At 46.2% G+C, this 17596-nt stretch overlaps 11 non-coding genes across 11 annotated transcripts; all 11 read left to right on the forward strand.

The window, feature by feature from the left end:
* Positions 1–650: 650 nt before the first annotated feature.
* Positions 651–733, forward strand: TRNAL-CAG (transfer RNA leucine (anticodon CAG)). Its single transcript has one exon. It is a non-coding gene; the product is annotated as a tRNA-Leu (tRNA).
* An 808-nt stretch (positions 734–1541) lies between these two features.
* TRNAL-CAG (transfer RNA leucine (anticodon CAG)) lies at positions 1542–1624 on the forward strand. The gene has a single exon. It is a non-coding gene; the product is annotated as a tRNA-Leu (tRNA).
* A 1591-nt stretch (positions 1625–3215) lies between these two features.
* On the forward strand, positions 3216–3298 carry TRNAM-CAU (transfer RNA methionine (anticodon CAU)). The gene has a single exon. It is a non-coding gene; the product is annotated as a tRNA-Met (tRNA).
* A 7072-nt stretch (positions 3299–10370) lies between these two features.
* Positions 10371–10453, forward strand: TRNAL-CAG (transfer RNA leucine (anticodon CAG)). Its single transcript has one exon. It is a non-coding gene; the product is annotated as a tRNA-Leu (tRNA).
* Positions 10454–11472: 1019 nt separating this feature from the next.
* On the forward strand, positions 11473–11555 carry TRNAL-CAG (transfer RNA leucine (anticodon CAG)). The gene has a single exon. It is a non-coding gene; the product is annotated as a tRNA-Leu (tRNA).
* Positions 11556–12364: 809 nt separating this feature from the next.
* TRNAL-CAG (transfer RNA leucine (anticodon CAG)) lies at positions 12365–12447 on the forward strand. Its single transcript has one exon. It is a non-coding gene; the product is annotated as a tRNA-Leu (tRNA).
* Positions 12448–13256: 809 nt separating this feature from the next.
* TRNAL-CAG (transfer RNA leucine (anticodon CAG)) lies at positions 13257–13339 on the forward strand. The gene has a single exon. It is a non-coding gene; the product is annotated as a tRNA-Leu (tRNA).
* An 809-nt stretch (positions 13340–14148) lies between these two features.
* Positions 14149–14231, forward strand: TRNAL-CAG (transfer RNA leucine (anticodon CAG)). The gene has a single exon. It is a non-coding gene; the product is annotated as a tRNA-Leu (tRNA).
* An 809-nt stretch (positions 14232–15040) lies between these two features.
* Positions 15041–15123, forward strand: TRNAL-CAG (transfer RNA leucine (anticodon CAG)). Its single transcript has one exon. It is a non-coding gene; the product is annotated as a tRNA-Leu (tRNA).
* Positions 15124–15932: 809 nt separating this feature from the next.
* TRNAL-CAG (transfer RNA leucine (anticodon CAG)) lies at positions 15933–16015 on the forward strand. Its single transcript has one exon. It is a non-coding gene; the product is annotated as a tRNA-Leu (tRNA).
* An 808-nt stretch (positions 16016–16823) lies between these two features.
* Positions 16824–16906, forward strand: TRNAL-CAG (transfer RNA leucine (anticodon CAG)). Its single transcript has one exon. It is a non-coding gene; the product is annotated as a tRNA-Leu (tRNA).
* Positions 16907–17596: the final 690 nt, after the last annotated feature.

Below are 17596 nucleotides of genomic sequence, written 5' to 3' on the forward strand. Positions count from 1 at the left end.
CGAGATACTAAGTGGGTGTTTGTCACCCGAGATACTAAGTGGGTGTTTGTCACCCGAGTAGCTCAGTGGGCGTTAGTCGCCAGAATAGCTCAGTGGGCGTTAGTCGCCAGGGTAGCTAAGAGGGCGTTAGTCGCCAGGGTAGCTAAGAGGGTGTTAGTCACCCGAGTAGCTCAGTGGGCGTTAGTCGCCAGAATAGCTCAGTGGGCGTTAGTCGCCAGGGTAGCTAAGAGGGCGTTAGTAGCCAGGGTAGCTCAGAGGGTGTTAGTCACCCGAGTAGCTCAGTGGGCGTTAGTCGCCAGAATAGCTCAGTGGGCGTTAGTCGCCAGGGTAGCTAAGAGGGCGTTAGTCGCCAGGGTAGCTAAGAGGGTGTTAGTCACCGAGTAGCTAAGTGGGTGTTAGTCATCCGAGTAACCAAGTGGGTGTTAGTCACCGAGTAGCTAAGTGGGTGTTAGTCACCCGAGTAGCTGAGTGGGTGTTAGTCACCTGTGAACGAGTTTGGTAAAATAAAGAGTGTGTTACCCGTGAAGTCGTCTCCCGCCGAGTTACTACATTACACTTAGATAAATAATTGGAATGTTTATTTCACATGAACCACGTGGATCGATTGCTGAGAATGGATTAAAATTAGCCTCTATTGGCACCATGCCACAGTCAGGATGGCCGAGCGGTCTAAGGCGCTGCGTTCAGGTCGCAGTCTCCCCTGGAGGTGTGGGTTCGAATCCCACTTCTGACAGCATGATGCTCTTTTGTGAATTAACAACAATTTTCTGTTTTGTGATTTCAATGAAGCTTAGCTATCGCAATAGAAATCAGAAATATTCGATAATGGAACAAGGCAGGAAAGTTTGGTGAATATAAATATGAGAAAAACAAAAGTCACACACAAAGAGTGATTGAGAGCATTACATATTTTGTATGGAGGGAAACACAATGCAAAAAATCACGTTGGTATGCAAGGGGTCGGCATAAAACATGTAAAATGAAAATGAATAACACTGCTATGACTGTTATACAACCAATTGTCTTCCTGTTGTAGGGCAGGTCGGATAGTGCGGCCCGCCTGGTGTGGATATGAAGTAACTTGATGATGTTACGTGAATCAGTTCTGTGATATATTTTTCCGTGAACCATTGTCTCACAAAGGGCATAGACCAGCGCTACACGAAGTCCAAATGTACGCTTCATACCATGCATGACACCAGCAGTATAATTTCGATTCAATTTGGCGATAAGATTCAGCAATACCCTCAATTAAACATGAGTAAGAATCACTGGATTTCCTTGATCAAATGCATCTTGGTTTTGAATATTCTTCACGGATGTTTCTGAGTAAATATTGGAATTCCCTCCTTCTAATATCATGCATCCGTCTAAATGACAACTAGGTTGTCCAAAAATGGTGGGTATTGTTTCGCTTGAATCACTTGTGATGAGGAAGTGTTCTTTCTTAGATAAATAATTGGAATGTTTATTTCACATGAACCACGTGGATCGATTGCTGAGAATGGATTAAAATTAGCCTCTAGTGACACCATGCCACAGTCAGGATGGCCGAGCGGTCTAAGGCGCTGCGTTCAGGTCGCAGTCTCCCCTGGAGGCGTGGGTTCGAATCCCACTTCTGACAGCATGATGCTCTTTTGTGAATTAACAACATTTTCTGTTTTGTGATTTCAATGAAACTTAGCTATCGCAATTGAATTGAGAAATATTCGATAATGGAACAAGGCAGGAATGTTTGGTGAAATATAAATATGAGAAAAAAAAAGTCACACACAAAGAGTGATTGAGAGCATTACATATTTTGTATGGAGGGAAACACAATGCAAAAAATCACGTTGGTATGCAAGGGGTCGGCATAAAACATGTAAAATGAAAATTAATAATACTGCGATGACTGTTATACAACCAATTGTCTTCCTGTTGTAGGGCAGGTCAGATAGTGCGGCCCCCCTGGTGTGGATATGAAGTAACTTGATCATGTTACGTGAATCAGTTCTGTGATATCTTTTTCCGTGAACCATTGTCTGACACAGGGCATAGACCAGCGCTGCACGAAGTCCAAATGTACGCTTCATACCATGCATGACACCAGCAGTATAATTTCTATTCAATTTGGCGATACGATTCAGCAATACCCTCAATTAAACATGAGTAAGAATCACTGGATTTCCTTGATCAAATGCATCTTGGTTATGAATATTCTTCACGGATGTTTCTGAGTAAATATTGGAATTCCCTCCTTCTAGGATCATGCATCCGTCTAAATGACAACTAGGTTGTCCAAAAATGGTGGGTATTGTTTCGCTTGAATCACTTGTGATGAGGAAGTGTTCTTGCTTATGTAGTATAGTAAACTACGGCGGGAGACCACTTGACGGGTAGCACACTTTATTCACACTTGGGTTGTCACAATAACACGCGTTGTCACTACAACTCACGCTACACGTTCCACCTGACACGTGTGGTATCTACAGCTCACACTACACGTTCCACCTGACACATGTGGTATCTACAGCTCACGCTACCCGTTCCACCCGGCTACACACACACGGGCATTCCAGCCCCGTAGCATCCGGGGGAACCTCTAGACCCACCCCAGCTTGGGTACGGATCACGACCACTGGGTCCCGCGGCCCGGTCCTCACACGGACGTCCGGCCCCCGGGTCCCAAGGTCCCGCCTCTGAGCCACACAGGGCCCCGGTCCTTACAAGGACAGCGGGACTAGGTGTCTCAGGGCCCAATCTCTTCCTCCTCCGTCTTCCGTCTTCACTGGTCACCAACTTCTCCCCGAGCGCCCGCGCGCACCGCCTTATATAGCCCTCCGCTCCAAGGAGACGGAGCCTATGCGGACCGCGATGTGAGCACCCACCCTAGCCGACCAATCATCACGCGCTGCCACTCGATCCCTTCTTGTGTCAGCGCACATAACCAATCACCACGCGCTGCCACACGATCCATCACTGTCAGCGCGCGTCACCAACACACAGCCAATCACCATCACATAACCCATGACCCCGCGCTGACCTACGATCCCTCACCGTCAGCGCGCGTCACCAACACACAGCCAATCACCACGCGCTACCCCACGATCCCTACCACCAGCGCGCATCACCACTACACTTAGATAAATAATTGGAATGTTTATTTCACATGAACCACGTGGATCGATTGCTGAGAATGGATTAAAATTAGCCTCTAGTGACACCATGCCACAGTCAGGATGGCCGAGCGGTCTAAGGCGCTGCGTTCATGTCGCAGTCTCCCCTGGAGGCGTGGGTTTGAATCCCACTTCTGACAGCATGATGCTCTTTTGTGAATTAACAACAATTTTCTGTTTTGTGATTTCAATGAAGCTTAGCTATCGCAATAGAATTGAGAAATATTCAATAATGGAACAAGGCACGAAAGTTTGGTGAATATAAATATGAGAAAAACAAAAGTCACACACAAAGAGTGATTGACAGCATTACATATTTTGTATGGAGGGAAACACAATGCAAAAAATCACGTTGGCATGCAAGGGGTCGGCATAAAAGCATGTAAAATGAAAATTAATAATACTGCTATGACTGTTATACAACCAATTGTCTTCCTGTTGTAGGGCAAGTCGGATAGTGCGGCCCCCCTGGTGTGGATATGAAGTAACTTGATGATATTACGTGAATCAGTTCTGTGATATCTTTTTCCGTGAACCATTGTCTCACAAAGGGCATAGACCAGTGCTGCACGACGTCCAAATGTACGCTTCATACCATGCATGACACCAGCAGTATAATTTTGATTAAATTTGGCGATAAGATTCAGCAATATCCTCAATTAAACATGAGTAAGAATCACTGGATTTCCTTGATCAAATGCATTTTGGTTATGAATATTCTTCACGGATGTTTCTGAGTAAATATTGGAATTCCCTCCTTCTAGGATCATGCATCCGTCTAAATGACAACTAGGTTGTCCAAAAATGGTGGGTATTGTTTCGCTTGAATTACTTGTGATGAGGAAGTGTTCTTGCTTATGAAGTATTGGAAATGACGGCAGGAAACTCCTTTGACGGGAACACACTTCTTTTATTAAATCTTGACTTGCAACGATACAACGCGTGGCCTCTCTTCTTCACAGTACGGTCACCATACAACGGTACAACTCGTGACCTCTTCTCTCCGCTCCACACTTCTCTCGACTCCCGTAGATTCTGTGCTGCTGGCTCTCTGTGCCTCGTGTAGACTCCGCGCCTCGGCTACACTCTTCTCTCGTCTCGTGTAGACTCTGCGCCTCGGCTACACTCTTTACTCGTCTCGTGTAGACTTTACACATCTGGCTACACACTCTTCAGTACCCGTCTCGTGTAGACCTTACATCTCCGGCTACACACTCTTCAGTACCTATCTCGTGTAGACCTTATACTCTCTCTGGCTACACCGTATGCATTACTCGGCTCGTGTAGACCTTATACTCTCTCTGGCTACACCGTATGCATTACTCGGCTCGTGTAGACCTTTCTCTCTCTCTGGCTACACCTTGTACATTACTCTCCATTACTCTACATTACTCTCCTCTCCGGGCTCTATCTCTGCACCTTCGTCTTCATTCCTAGATGGTTCCACTTCCTCCCCCTACTCCTCTGTGCATCACCTTATATATCCCTTCCTCCCGGGAGACGGAGCGGATGCGGACCTCAACGTCGGCACCGCTCCTCAGTTACCCAATCACCACGCGCTATCTCTACGATCCGTTTCCGCCCAGCGCGTGTTTCCACTCCTCGACCAATCACACCGTGCTGCCACCCGATCACTCCCTCTCAGCGCGTCGCCGGCACCCAGCCAATCAGCAGCACTACCCCCACCCGCGCGCTGACGCCTGCTCCTCCCCGTCAGCGCGCGTCACCACACACACCCACGTACATACGCGCTGGCACACGACGTACACCCCCAGCGCGTATCACCACTACATCACCCCCTCCCACATAGCTCGCAGCCGGCCCGGCTGCTAACAACAACCAACCGCAACGATAAGACGACAACCAAAACAACACAAAAAAAAAACCCGTAACCCCCCAGTGTGCCCCGTAACATAACAACAACAACAACAAGAACTATGTACAAATTGACAACGAACACAAGAAAAGTCAACAACAACACAATACAAGCGAATTCCAGAAAACGAACGCGCCCAGCGTCCCTGCGACTACACGCAGTGACGAGGCGCTCCAACTGCCCCGACTCCTCACGAGGCGGATCACGCAAAGTAGCGCGACCTGGCGCGAGTCCGTCTGGCTGGTCCGTCGTATGGGGCGGGACACTGACGACCGTCCGGCGGTTCCGGCTGCTCCAGACGGCGCGGAACGGGCCTGAAAGGGCCGGCCCCGCCGCGGAGATCCGGCCGCCGGTGGTCGGCAGCTGTCAGTTCCGAGACACCTGGGAGCAGATCAGGCGAAAATACGTGTGGATCAGGCAGAGACATTTCCCCCTGTGGGTCGCCGGTCACGTCACACGCTCGGCCCTCACGACACAAGGGGAGGCCATATGGAGGCGAGAACAGTTTCAGTCGGGAGGGGTGAACGTACCAACGGCGCTTTCCCCACTTTATCTGAACGCACTGGGGCCGTGCAACGCGCACGACCTCCACGGGTCCCCTCCACGGTCTCAACAATTTAGGCGACGTAGCCAAGGGTGCCTGAGGGCAATGCAGCCAGGCCCTGTCACCTGGTTTCCATTCGTGCATGGACACCTTCCGTGCCCGCAACCGTTCATTAGCAATTTGGCGAGCCCGCGAATTAAGCCGTGCGGCCTCCCTCGCCTCTGTCAGCTTGTGAATATTAAACTTAATATGTTCTGCCAATTTAGAATTATTTCGTGGAGCGGACAGGCCAAGTTGCGTTTCCATTGGCGGGTCAGCTTCCCGACCGTACATCAAATAGAATGGGGAAAACCCCGTAGCTGCATGGGGGGCCATTCTATACGCGGCAAGGACCCCCGGGACCTGCAGGTCCCAATCTACATGTGCCTCACACACCTGCTGGCACAGCATGGAAGTCAAAGTTTTATGAAGTCTCTCCACCATCCCGTCTGTCTGCGGGTGGTACGGGGAGGTACGCACCTTCTTGGTACCCAACAGATCGCACACCTCTTGCAACAATTTACTCGAATTTTTTTTACCTTGGTCGGTGAGCAGGCGTTCGGGAGCCCCCTTGTCCAGGACATAGCCCTGGACGAAGGCGTCCGTCACAGCCGCTGCCGACTGGTTAGCGAGAGGCCACGCCATAGGCCATCGAGTAAAGTATTCGACCCCCACTAACAAGTATTTATTCCCTCTCGGCGTGACTGGAAAGGGCCCCAAAATATCGAGTGCAACGAGCTCGTTAGTGCGCGAGACCTGAATAGATTGCAGTGGTGGATTAGCTGCCACGGGCGGTGGTTTACGTCTGGCGCACTCAACGCAACCCTTCAGAATATTTACCACATCACTTCCCATTCCCGGCCAGTAATAGTCACGCTGAAGCAGGGCAAGCGTCTTGTTAACTCCCAAATGCAAGAGGCGTTCGTGGGCCGCCAAAACAACCCTCCCCCTTACAGCGGAAGGCACCACGAGTGCGTTCCGCCGGGACAAACTGTCCCATCTTAATAACATGCCCTGCTTAAGTACATAGGAGCCGGTGCGCTCCTGGTCCCCCTCGGGACCCCCCACCTTGCGGCGCAATGCTTGCAGCGAGCTGTCCGCCATCTGGAGACGGCCCCATTCGCTGAGCGACAACGAGAGCAGCGAGTCCCGACCCTGAGAGGCAGTGGAATCATCCACGATCGGTGCGCCCGCTGTCGCAACCAGTGCCTTCATCTCCCCCTCAAGCGTCGGTTTACAGCGCGCCGATCCCGACAAACACGCGCATTCATTACAAGGCAACAACCGCGACAGGCAATCGGCATTTGTGTGTCGCAACCCCTTACGGTACGTAGTCGTAAACTGATAGTCCTGGAGGACTTCCAACCACCGCGACAACTGGCCCGAGGGTTGGGCGACCCTCAATGAATACTGTAGCGCCGCGTGGTCCGTTCGGACCGTAAAGTGACGACCATAGAGATATGGTCTGAACTGTTGCACAAAAAAGACAATGGCAAGCAGCTCGCGACGGGTGACGCAGTAGCGCTGCTCCGCCGGAGACAACACCCTACTACCGTAGGCGACAACTCTTTCGACACCCCCGACGACTTGGGATAGCACCCCCCCAATGCCCGTGTTGCTAGCATCCGTGTCCAGCAAAAAGGGACTCGTAAAATCGGGATAACAAAAGGGTGGGGCACCCACCAAGGCGTCCCGGAGGGAGCGAAACGCGGCTTCCTCCTCCGGTCCCCATTTGAACTTCACTCCCTTCGCCGTTAGAGCGTGCAAGGGTTTTGCAATAGTGGCGAAGTGCTCAACGAACCGCCGGTAATAAGAAGCAAACCCGATGAAACTACGCACGTCGGAAACGGACGTAGGTGTCGGCCAAGAGCCGACACAATCCGTCTTCGCGGGATCGGTGGAGATCCCCGAAGAATCGACAATGTGACCCAAGTATCTAACCGACTTACGAAGGAGGTGACATTTGGCCGGTTTAAATTTTAGCTTAGCCGATCGCATTCGCAAGAACACCCCTCTCAATCGCTGGAGGTGTTCTTCAAATGTTTTACTGAAAACAATGACATCGTCCATATAAATCAAGCATGTATCCCACTGCAAGCCCGACAAAACCAACTCCATAAGTCGCTGAAACGTCGCTGGAGAGGAGTGAAGTCCCATGGGTAACCGGTTAAACTGGAACAGCCCCCCTGGAGTCCGAAATGCTGTCTTAGGTTTCGACTCTTCGTCGAGTGGCAACTGCCAAAACCCCGATAACAAATCAAGAGTCGAAAAATATCGCGCACCAGACAATGCATCGAGGGACTCATCCATCCTGGGAAGCGGATACGCGTCAGCCACAGAGATCTTATTCAGGCGACGGAAATCAACGCAGAATCGCAGGGACCCGTCTTGCTTTTTAACCAGCACAATAGGCGCTCCCCACGGGCTGGAGGAGGGCGAAATAATGTCGGCTTCTAGCATTTCGTTAACAGCCGACTGAACATGTTCCTTCTCCGCAGGACTCAGTCGGAAGGGATTTAGCCTGACCGGCGCCGCATCGCCCGTTTCAATGTGGTGGTGCAACAAATCCGTGCACCCAATGTCATACTTATGTTTACTGAACACATCAGAAAATTCTATGAGCAACTCGCGCAGCGCACCCAACTGCACCGCCGACAAATCGTCCGAGGCGGCGCATAGCGAATGGATCCACTCAAGGTCCTCCCTTAGCTCAACGTTCTGCGTGGGGCTCGAGCCCACCTGCGCAACCAACCCATCATCCACAGGGACCCGCGCCGCGTAAACCAGCACGGTGCCCTGTTGAATGACAGCTGGCCGCGACCCAGCGTTCAAAACCACTACAAACGGATCCCTGTCAGCCCGCACCAAGGTGTGAGCCACCGATAAATCAAGACCCCCGACAGCCTTGTTAGAAGGACCCAAAGCATACTTTGTTCCGAAGCCTCCCTCACCCAGGGGAATTAACATCTGTGAACCCGGGGGCACATGCACGGTCTGTGTCGCCACCGCTTGTATTGTAGCGCACGCCGTCCGAATGTCAGTAGGGCTCGTTAAAAATGCAATCCGGCGACCCGATGGCAGTTCAATGCATCGTTGATCGATAAGAATTTTAATGGGCATTTTAGCCAAAAAATCAGTGCCCAAAAGACAAGGAACCGCCAAAGAAGACGAAACGAAAACGGGTCCCGACAATTTGATATCTCCAATGCAAATGGACGCCCTAATCTGACCGATAATGCCCAACGATCCCCCGTTAGCGGCGTAAAATGGCACATCCACCGGGAGCAGCGGACGACATTGGACTGGAAGAATATTATAAATGAGGTCCGATATAATAGTTGCCGATGCCCCCGTGTCCACTAACACCCTAATCTCGACCCCATCAATAGATCCCGTAACAACGGACGAACCCGCCGAAGCAGCCACAATTCTATGCCCCAATTCCGCCCATTCAATATCTCCCTGGTCCCGACCGAACCCCCCTGGCCGAACCGAATCCCCGAACCTTAACCGGCCCTTCTCCGCCGCGACGCGGCGTCCCATGTGTGTCGAGCATACAGACCGAGCGTGTGAGGTGCCGCGACTTGCCGGGGATTGTAGAGATGACTTGGGCTCTCGGTCGTCGTCCAGCCGAGCCCCCATGGCGCGCTGACGCGGAGCGCGGCACCCGGACGCCACGTGGCCCCGGAGGCCGCAGTTATAGCACGTGACGAGGGTCGGAGTAGATCTCGGCTGCTCCGACTTTCGGCCTGATCGCAGAGGCGACCGAGCCCCCGGCCTCCAGTCCCCTGGTCGTCCCGCGACGAACGCCTCCTCTCGTGGGCTGACGACTTGGGGTTCGGTGACCACCGAACCCGGAGCTGCAACCAACTCCTTGTTTCCGTTGTAGGGCCTCGTGCGCTTGAATACTCGTGGCGACTCTCAAAGAAGAAATATCAATCTCGTCAGCTGTGTTGATGGGGACCCCTAGGTCCTGCGCCAACTTAAGCAGCTGCAATGAAACTTAGCTATCGCAACAGAATTGAGAAATATTCGATAATGGAACAAGGCAGGAAATTTTGGTGGATATAAATATGAGAAAAACAAAAGTCACACACAAAGAGTGATTGAGAGCTTTACATATTTTGTATGGAGGGAAAGACAATGCAAAAAATCACGTTGGTATGCAAGGGGTCGGCATAAAAACATGTAAAATGAAAAGTAATAATACTGCTATGACTGTTATACAACCAATTGTCTTCCTGTTGTAGGGCAGGTCAGATAGTGCGGCCCCCTGGTGTGGATATGAATAACTTGATGATGTTACGTGAATCAGTTCTGTGATATCTTTTTCCGTCAACCATTGTCTCACAAACGGCATAGACCAGCGCTGCACGAAGTCGAAATGTACGCTTCATATCATGCATGACACCAGCAGTATAATTTCCATTCAATTTGGCGATACGATTCAGCAATACCCTCAATTAAACATGAGTAAGAATCACTGGATTTCCTTGATCAAATGCATCTTGGTTATGAATATTCTTCACGGATGTTTCTGAGTAAATATTGGAATTCCCTCCTTCTAGGATCATGCATCCGTCTAAATGACAACTAGGTTGTCCAAAAATGGTGGGTATTGTTTCGCTTGAATCACTTGTGATGAGGAAGTGTTCTTGCTTAGATAAATAATTGGAATGTTTATTTCACATGAACCACGTGGATCGATTGCTGAGAATGGATTAAAATTAGCCTCTAGTGACACCATGCTACAGTCAGGATGGCCGAGCGGTCTAAGGCGCTGCGTTCAGGTCGCAGTCTCCACTGGAGGCGTGGGTTCGAATCCCACTTCTGACAGCATGATGCTCTTTTGTGAATTAACAACAATTTTCTGTTTTGTGATTTCAATGAAGCTTAGCTATCGTAATTGAATTGAGAAATATTCGATAATAGAACAAGGCAGGAAAGTTTGGTGAATATAAATATGATAAAAACAAAAGTCACACACAAAGAGTGATTGAGAGCATTACATATTTTGTATGGAGGGAAACACAATGCAAAAAATCACGTTGGTATGCAAGGGGTCGGCATAAAAACATGTAAAATGAAAAGTAATAATACTGCTATGACTGTTATACAACCAATTGTCTTCCTGTTGTCGGGCAGGTCAGATAGTGCGGCCCCCCTGGTGTGGATATGAATAACTTGATGATGTTACGTGAATCAGTTCTGTGATATATTTTTCCGTGAACCATTGTCTCAAAAAGGGCATAGACCAGCGCTTAACGAAGTCCAAATGTACGCTTCATACCATGCATGACACCAGCAGTATAATTTCGATTAAATTTGGCGATAAGATTCAGCAATACCCTCAATTAAACATGAGTAAGAATCACTGGATTTCCTTGATCAAATGCATCTTGGTTATGAATATTCTTCACGGATGTTTCTGCGTAAATATTGGAATTCCCTCCATCTAGGATCATGCATCCGTCTAAATGACAACTAGGTTGTCCAAACATGGTGGGTATTGTTTCGCTTGAATCACTTGTGATGAGGAAGTGTTCTTGTTCTCAGGTTTTTTCGGTAAAGTCACGTAGGTAAAACATTAAAAGTAATGAAAGTAAAATAAAACAAAAATAAAAATAAAATTCACGACGTTTCTTTTTGTTTTATTTTACTTTCATTACTTTTAATGTTTTACCTACGTGACTTTACCGAAAAAACCTGAGAATATGAATCATTGCAGTCACGAAAGCTTCAAATCTAGAAGTGTTCTTGCTTAGATAAATAATTGGAATGTTTATTTCACATGAACCACGTGGATCGATTGCTGAGAATGGATTAAAATTAGCCTCTAGTGACACCATGCCACAGTCAGGATGGCCGAGCGGTCTAAGGCGCTGCGTTCAGGTCGCAGTCTCCCCTGGAGGCGTGGGTTCGAATCCCACTTCTGACAGCATGATGCTCTTTTGTGAATTAACAACAATTTTCTGTTTTGTGGTTTCAATGAAACTTAGCTATCGCAATAGACTTGAGAAATATTCGATAATGGAACAAGGCAGGAAAGTTTGGTGGATATAAATATGAGAAAAACAAAAGTCGCACACAAAGAGTGACTGAGAGCATTACATATTTTGTATGGTGGGAAACACAATGCAAAAAATCACGTTGGTATGCAAGGGGTCGGCATAAAAACATGTAAAATGAAAATTAATAATACTGCTATGACTGTTATACAACCAATTGTCTTCCTGTTGTAGGGCAGGTCGGATAGTGCGGCCCCCCTGGTGTGGATATGAAGTAACTTGATGATGTTACGTGAATCAGTTCTGTGATATATTTTTCCGTGAACCATTGTCTCACACAGGGCATAGACCAGCGCTGCACGAAGTCCAAATGTACGCTTCATACCATGCATGACACCAGCAGTATAATTCCGATTCAATTTGGCGATAAGATTCAGCAATACCCTCAATTAAACATGAGTAAGAATCACTGGATTTCCTTGATCAAATGCATCTTGGTTATGAATATTCTTCACGGATGTTTCTGAGTAAATATTGGAATTCCCTCCTTCTAGGATCATGCATCCGTCTAAATGACAACTAGGTTGTCCAAAAATGGTGGGTATTGTTTCGCTTGAATCACTTGTGATGAGGAAGTGTTCTTGCTTAGATAAATAATTGGAATGTTTATTTCACATGAACCACGTGGATCGATTGCTGAGAATGGATTAAAATTAGCCTCTAGTGACACCATGTCACAGTCAGGATGGCCGAGCGGTCTAAGGCGCTGCGTTCAGGTCGCAGTCTCCCCTGGAGGCGTGGGTTCGAATCCCACTTCTGACAGCATGATGCTCTTTTGTGAATTAACAACAATTTTCTGTTTTGTGATTTCAATGAAACTTAGCTATCGCAATAGAATTGAGAAATATTCGATAATGGAACAAGGCTGGAACGTTTGGTGGATATAAATATGAGAAAAACAAAAGTCGCACACAAAGATTGACTGAGAGCATTACATATTTTGTATGGAGGGAAACACAATGCAAAAAATCACGTTGGTATGCAAGGGGTCGGCATAAAAACATGTAAAATGAAAATTAATAATACTGCTATGACTGTTATATAACCAATTGTCTTCCTGTTGTAGGGCAGGTCGGATAGTGCGGCCCCCCTGGTGTGTATATGAAGTAACTTGATGATGTTACGTGAATCAGTTCTGTGATATATTTTTCCGTGAACCATTGTCTCACACAGGGCATAGACCAGCGCTGCACGAAGTACAAAAGTACGCTTCATACCATGCATGACACCAGCAGTATAATTTCTATTCAATTTGGCGATACGATTCAGCAATACCCTCAATTAAACATGAGTAAGAATCACTGGATTTCCTTGATCAAATGCATCTTGGTTATGAATATTCTTCACGGATGTTTCTGAGTAAATATTGGAATTCCCTCCTTCTAGGATCATGCATCCGTCTAAATGACAACTAGGTTGTCCAAAAATGGTGGGTATTGTTTCGCTTGAATCACTTGTGATGAGGAAGTGTTCTTGCTTAGATAAATAATTGGAATGTTTATTTCACATGAACCACGTGGATCGATTGCTGAGAATGGATTAAAATTTGCCTCTAGTGACACCATGCCACAGTCAGGATGGCCGAGCGGTCTAAGGCGCTGCGTTCAGGTCGCAGTCTCCCCTGGAGGCGTGGGTTCGAATCCCACTTCTGACAGCATGATGCTCTTTTGTGAATTAACAACAATTTTCTGTTTTGTGATTTCAATGAAACTTAGCTATCGCAATAGAATTGAGAAATATTCGATAATGGAACAAGGCAGGAAAGTTTTGTGGATATAAATATGAGAAAAACAAAAGTCACACACAAACAGTGATTGAGAGCATTACATATTTTGTATGGAGGGAAACACAATGCAAAAAATCACGTTGGTATGCAAGGGGTCGGCATAAAAACACGTAAAATGAAAATTAATAATACTGCTATGACTGTTATACAACCAATTGTCTTCCTGTTGTAGGGCAGGTCGGATAGTGCGGCCCCCCTGGTGTGGATATGAAGTAACTTGATGATGTTACGTGAATCAGTTCTGTGATATATTTTTCCGTGAACCATTGTCTCACACAGGGCATAGACCAGCGCTGCACGAAGTCCAAATGTACGCTTCATACCATGCATGACACCAGCAGTATAATTTCGATTAAATTTGGCGATAAGATTCAGCAATACCCTCAATTAAACATGAGTAAGAATCACTGGATTTCCTTGATCAAATGCATCTTGGTTATGAATATTCTTCACGGATGTTTCTGAGTAAATATTGGAATTCCCTCCTTCTGGGATCATGCATCCGTCTAAATGACAACTAGGTTGTCCAAAAATGGTGGATATTGTTTCGCTTGAATCACTTGTGATGAGGAAGTGTTCTTGCTTAGATAAATAATTGGAATGTTTATTTCACATGAACCACGTGGATCGATTGCTGAGAATGGATTAAAACTAGCCTCTAGTGACACCATGACACAGTCAGGATGGCCGAGCGGTCTAAGGCGCTGCGTTCAGGTCGCAGTCTCCCCTGGCGGCGTGGGTTCGAATCCCACTTCTGACAGCATGATGCTCTTTTGTGAATAAACAACAATTTTCTGTTTTGTGATTTCTATGAAGCTTAGCTATCGCAATAGAATTGAGAAATATTCGATAATGGAACAAGGCAGGAAAGTTTTGTGGATATAAATATGAGAAAAACAAAAGTCACACACAAACAGTGATTGAGAGCATTACATATTTTGTATGGAGGGAAACACAATGCAAAAAATCACGTTGGTATGCAAGGGGTCGGCATAAAAACACGTAAAATGAAAATTAATAATACTGCTATGACTGTTATACAACCAATTGTCTTCCTGTTGTAGGGCAGGTCGGATAGTGCGGCCCCCCTGGTGTGGATATGAAGTAACTTGATGATGTTACGTGAATCAGTTCTGTGATATATTTTTCCGTGAACCATTGTCTCACACAGGGCATAGACCAGCGCTGCACGAAGTCCAAATGTACGCTTCATACCATGCATGACACCAGCAGTATAATTTCGATTAAATTTGGCGATAAGATTCAGCAATACCCTCAATTAAACATGAGTAAGAATCACTGGATTTCCTTGATCAAATGCATCTTGGTTATGAATATTCTTCACGGATGTTTCTGAGTAAATATTGGAATTCCCTCCTTCTGGGATCATGCATCCGTCTAAATGACAACTAGGTTGTCCAAAAATGGTGGATATTGTTTCGCTTGAATCACTTGTGATGAGGAAGTGTTCTTGCTTAGATAAATAATTGGAATGTTTATTTCACATGAACCACGTGGATCGATTGCTGAGAATGGATTAAAACTAGCCTCTAGTGACACCATGACACAGTCAGGATGGCCGAGCGGTCTAAGGCGCTGCGTTCAGGTCGCAGTCTCCCCTGGCGGCGTGGGTTCGAATCCCACTTCTGACAGCATGATGCTCTTTTGTGAATTAACAACAATTTTCTGTTTTGTGATTTCTATGAAGCTTAGCTATCGCAATAGAATTGAGAAATATTCGATAATGGAACAAGGCAGGAAAGTTTGGTGAATATAAATATGAGAAAAACAAAAGTCACACACAAAGAGTGATTGAGAGCATTACATATTTTGTATGGAGGGAAACACAATGCAAAAAATCACGTTGGTATGCAAGGGGTCGGCATAAAAACATGTAAAATGAAAATTAATAATACTGCTATGACTGTTATACAGCCAATTGTCTTCCTGTTGTAGGGCAAGTCGGATAGTGCGGCCCCCCTGGTGTGGATATGAAGTAACTTGATGATATTACGTGAATCAGTTCTGTGATATCTTTTTCCGTGAACCATTGTCTCACAAAGGGCATAGACCAGCGCTGCACGACGTCCAAATGTACGCTTCATACCATGCATGAAACCAGCAGTATAATTTCCATTCAATTTGGCGATAAGATTCAGCAATATCCTCAATTAAACATGAGTAAGAATCACTGGATTTCCTTGACCAAATGCATCTTGGTTATGAATATTCTTTCCGGATGTTTCTGAGTAAATATTGGAATTCCCTCCTTCTAGGATCATGCATCCGTCTAAATGACAACTAGGTTGTCCAAAAATGGTGGGTATTGTTTCGCTTGAATCACTTGTGATGAGGAAGTGTTCTTGCTTAGAAAAATAATTGGAATGTTTATTTCACATGAACCACGTGGATCGATTGCTGAGAATGGATTAAAATTAGCCTCTAGTGACACCATGCAACAGTCAGGATGGCCGAGCGGTCTAAGGCGCTGCGTTCAGGTCGCAGTCTCCCCTGGAGGCGTGGGTTCGAATCCCACTTCTGACAGCATGATGCTCTTTTGTGAATTAACAACAATTTTCTGTTTTGTGATTTCAATGAAGCTTAGCTATCGCAATAGAATTGAGAAATATTCGATAATGGAACAAGGCAGGAAAGTTTGGTGATTATAAATATGAGAAAAACAAAAGTCACACACAAAGAGTGATTGAGAGCATTACATATTTTGCATGGAGGGAAACACAATGCAAAAAATCACGTTGGTATGCAAGGGGTCGGCATAAAAACATGTAAAATGAAAATTAATAATACTGCTATGACTGTTATACAACAAATTGTCTTCCTGTTGTAGGGCAGGTCAGATAGTGCGGCCCCCCTGGTGTGGATATGAATAACTTGATGATGTTACGTGAATCAGTTCTGTGATATCTTTTTCCGTCAACCATTGTCTCACAAAGGGCATAGACCAGCGCTGCACGAAGTCCAAATGTACGCTTCATATCATGCATGACACCAGCAGTATAATTTCTATTCAATTTGGCGATACGATTCAGCAATACCCTCAATTAAACATGAGTAAGAATCACTGGATTTCCTTGATCAAATGCATCTTGGTTATGAATATTCTTCACGGATGTTTCTGAGTAAATATTGGAATTCCCTCCTTCTAGGATCATGCATCCGTCTAAATGACAACTAGGTTGTCCAAAAATGGTGGGTATTGTTTCGCTTGAATCACTTGTGATGAGGAAGTGTTCTTGCTTAGATAAATAATTGGAATGTTTATTTCACATGAACCACGTGGATCGATTGCTGAGAATGGATTAAAATTAGCCTCTAGTGACACCATGCCACAGTCAGGATGGCCGAGCGGTCTAAGGCGCTGCGTTCAGGTCGCAGTCTCCCCTGGAGGCGTGGGTTCGAATCCCACTTCTGACAGCATGATGCTCTTTTGTGAATTAACAACAATTTTCTGTTTTGTGATTTCAATGAAGCTTAGCTATCGCAATAGAATTGAGAAATATTCGATAATGGAACAAGGCAGGAAAGTTTGGTGAATATAAATATGAGAAAATCAAAAGTCACACACAAAGAGTGATTGAGAGCATTACATATTTTGTATGGAGGGAAACACAATGCAAAAAATCACGTTGGTATGCAAGGGGTCGGCATAAAAACATGTAAAATGAAAATTAATAATACTGCTATGACTGTTATACAACCAATTGTCTTCCTATTGTAGGGCAGGTCGGATAGTGCGGCCCCCCTGGTGTGGATATGAAGTAACTTGATGATGTTACGTGAATCAGTTCTGTGATATATTTTTCCGTGAACCATTGTCTCACACAGGGCATAGACCAGCGCTGCACGAAGTCCAAATGTACGCTTCATACCATGCATGACACCAGCAGTATAATTTCGATTAAATTTGGCGATAAGATTCAGCAATACCCTCAATTAAACATGAGTAAGAATCACTGGATTTCCTTGATCAAATGCATCTTGGTTATGAATATTCTTCACGGATGTTTCTGAGTAAATATTGGAATTCCCTCCTTCTAGGATCATGCATCCGTCTAAATGACAACTATGTTGTCCAAAAATGGTGGGTATTGTTTCGCTTGAATC

The sequence above is a fragment of the Lampetra planeri genome, chromosome 24 (assembly GCF_965212315.1).
Source record: "Lampetra planeri chromosome 24, kcLamPlan1.2.h2, whole genome shotgun sequence".
NCBI classification, from domain to species: Eukaryota; Metazoa; Chordata; class Hyperoartia; order Petromyzontiformes; family Petromyzontidae; genus Lampetra; species Lampetra planeri.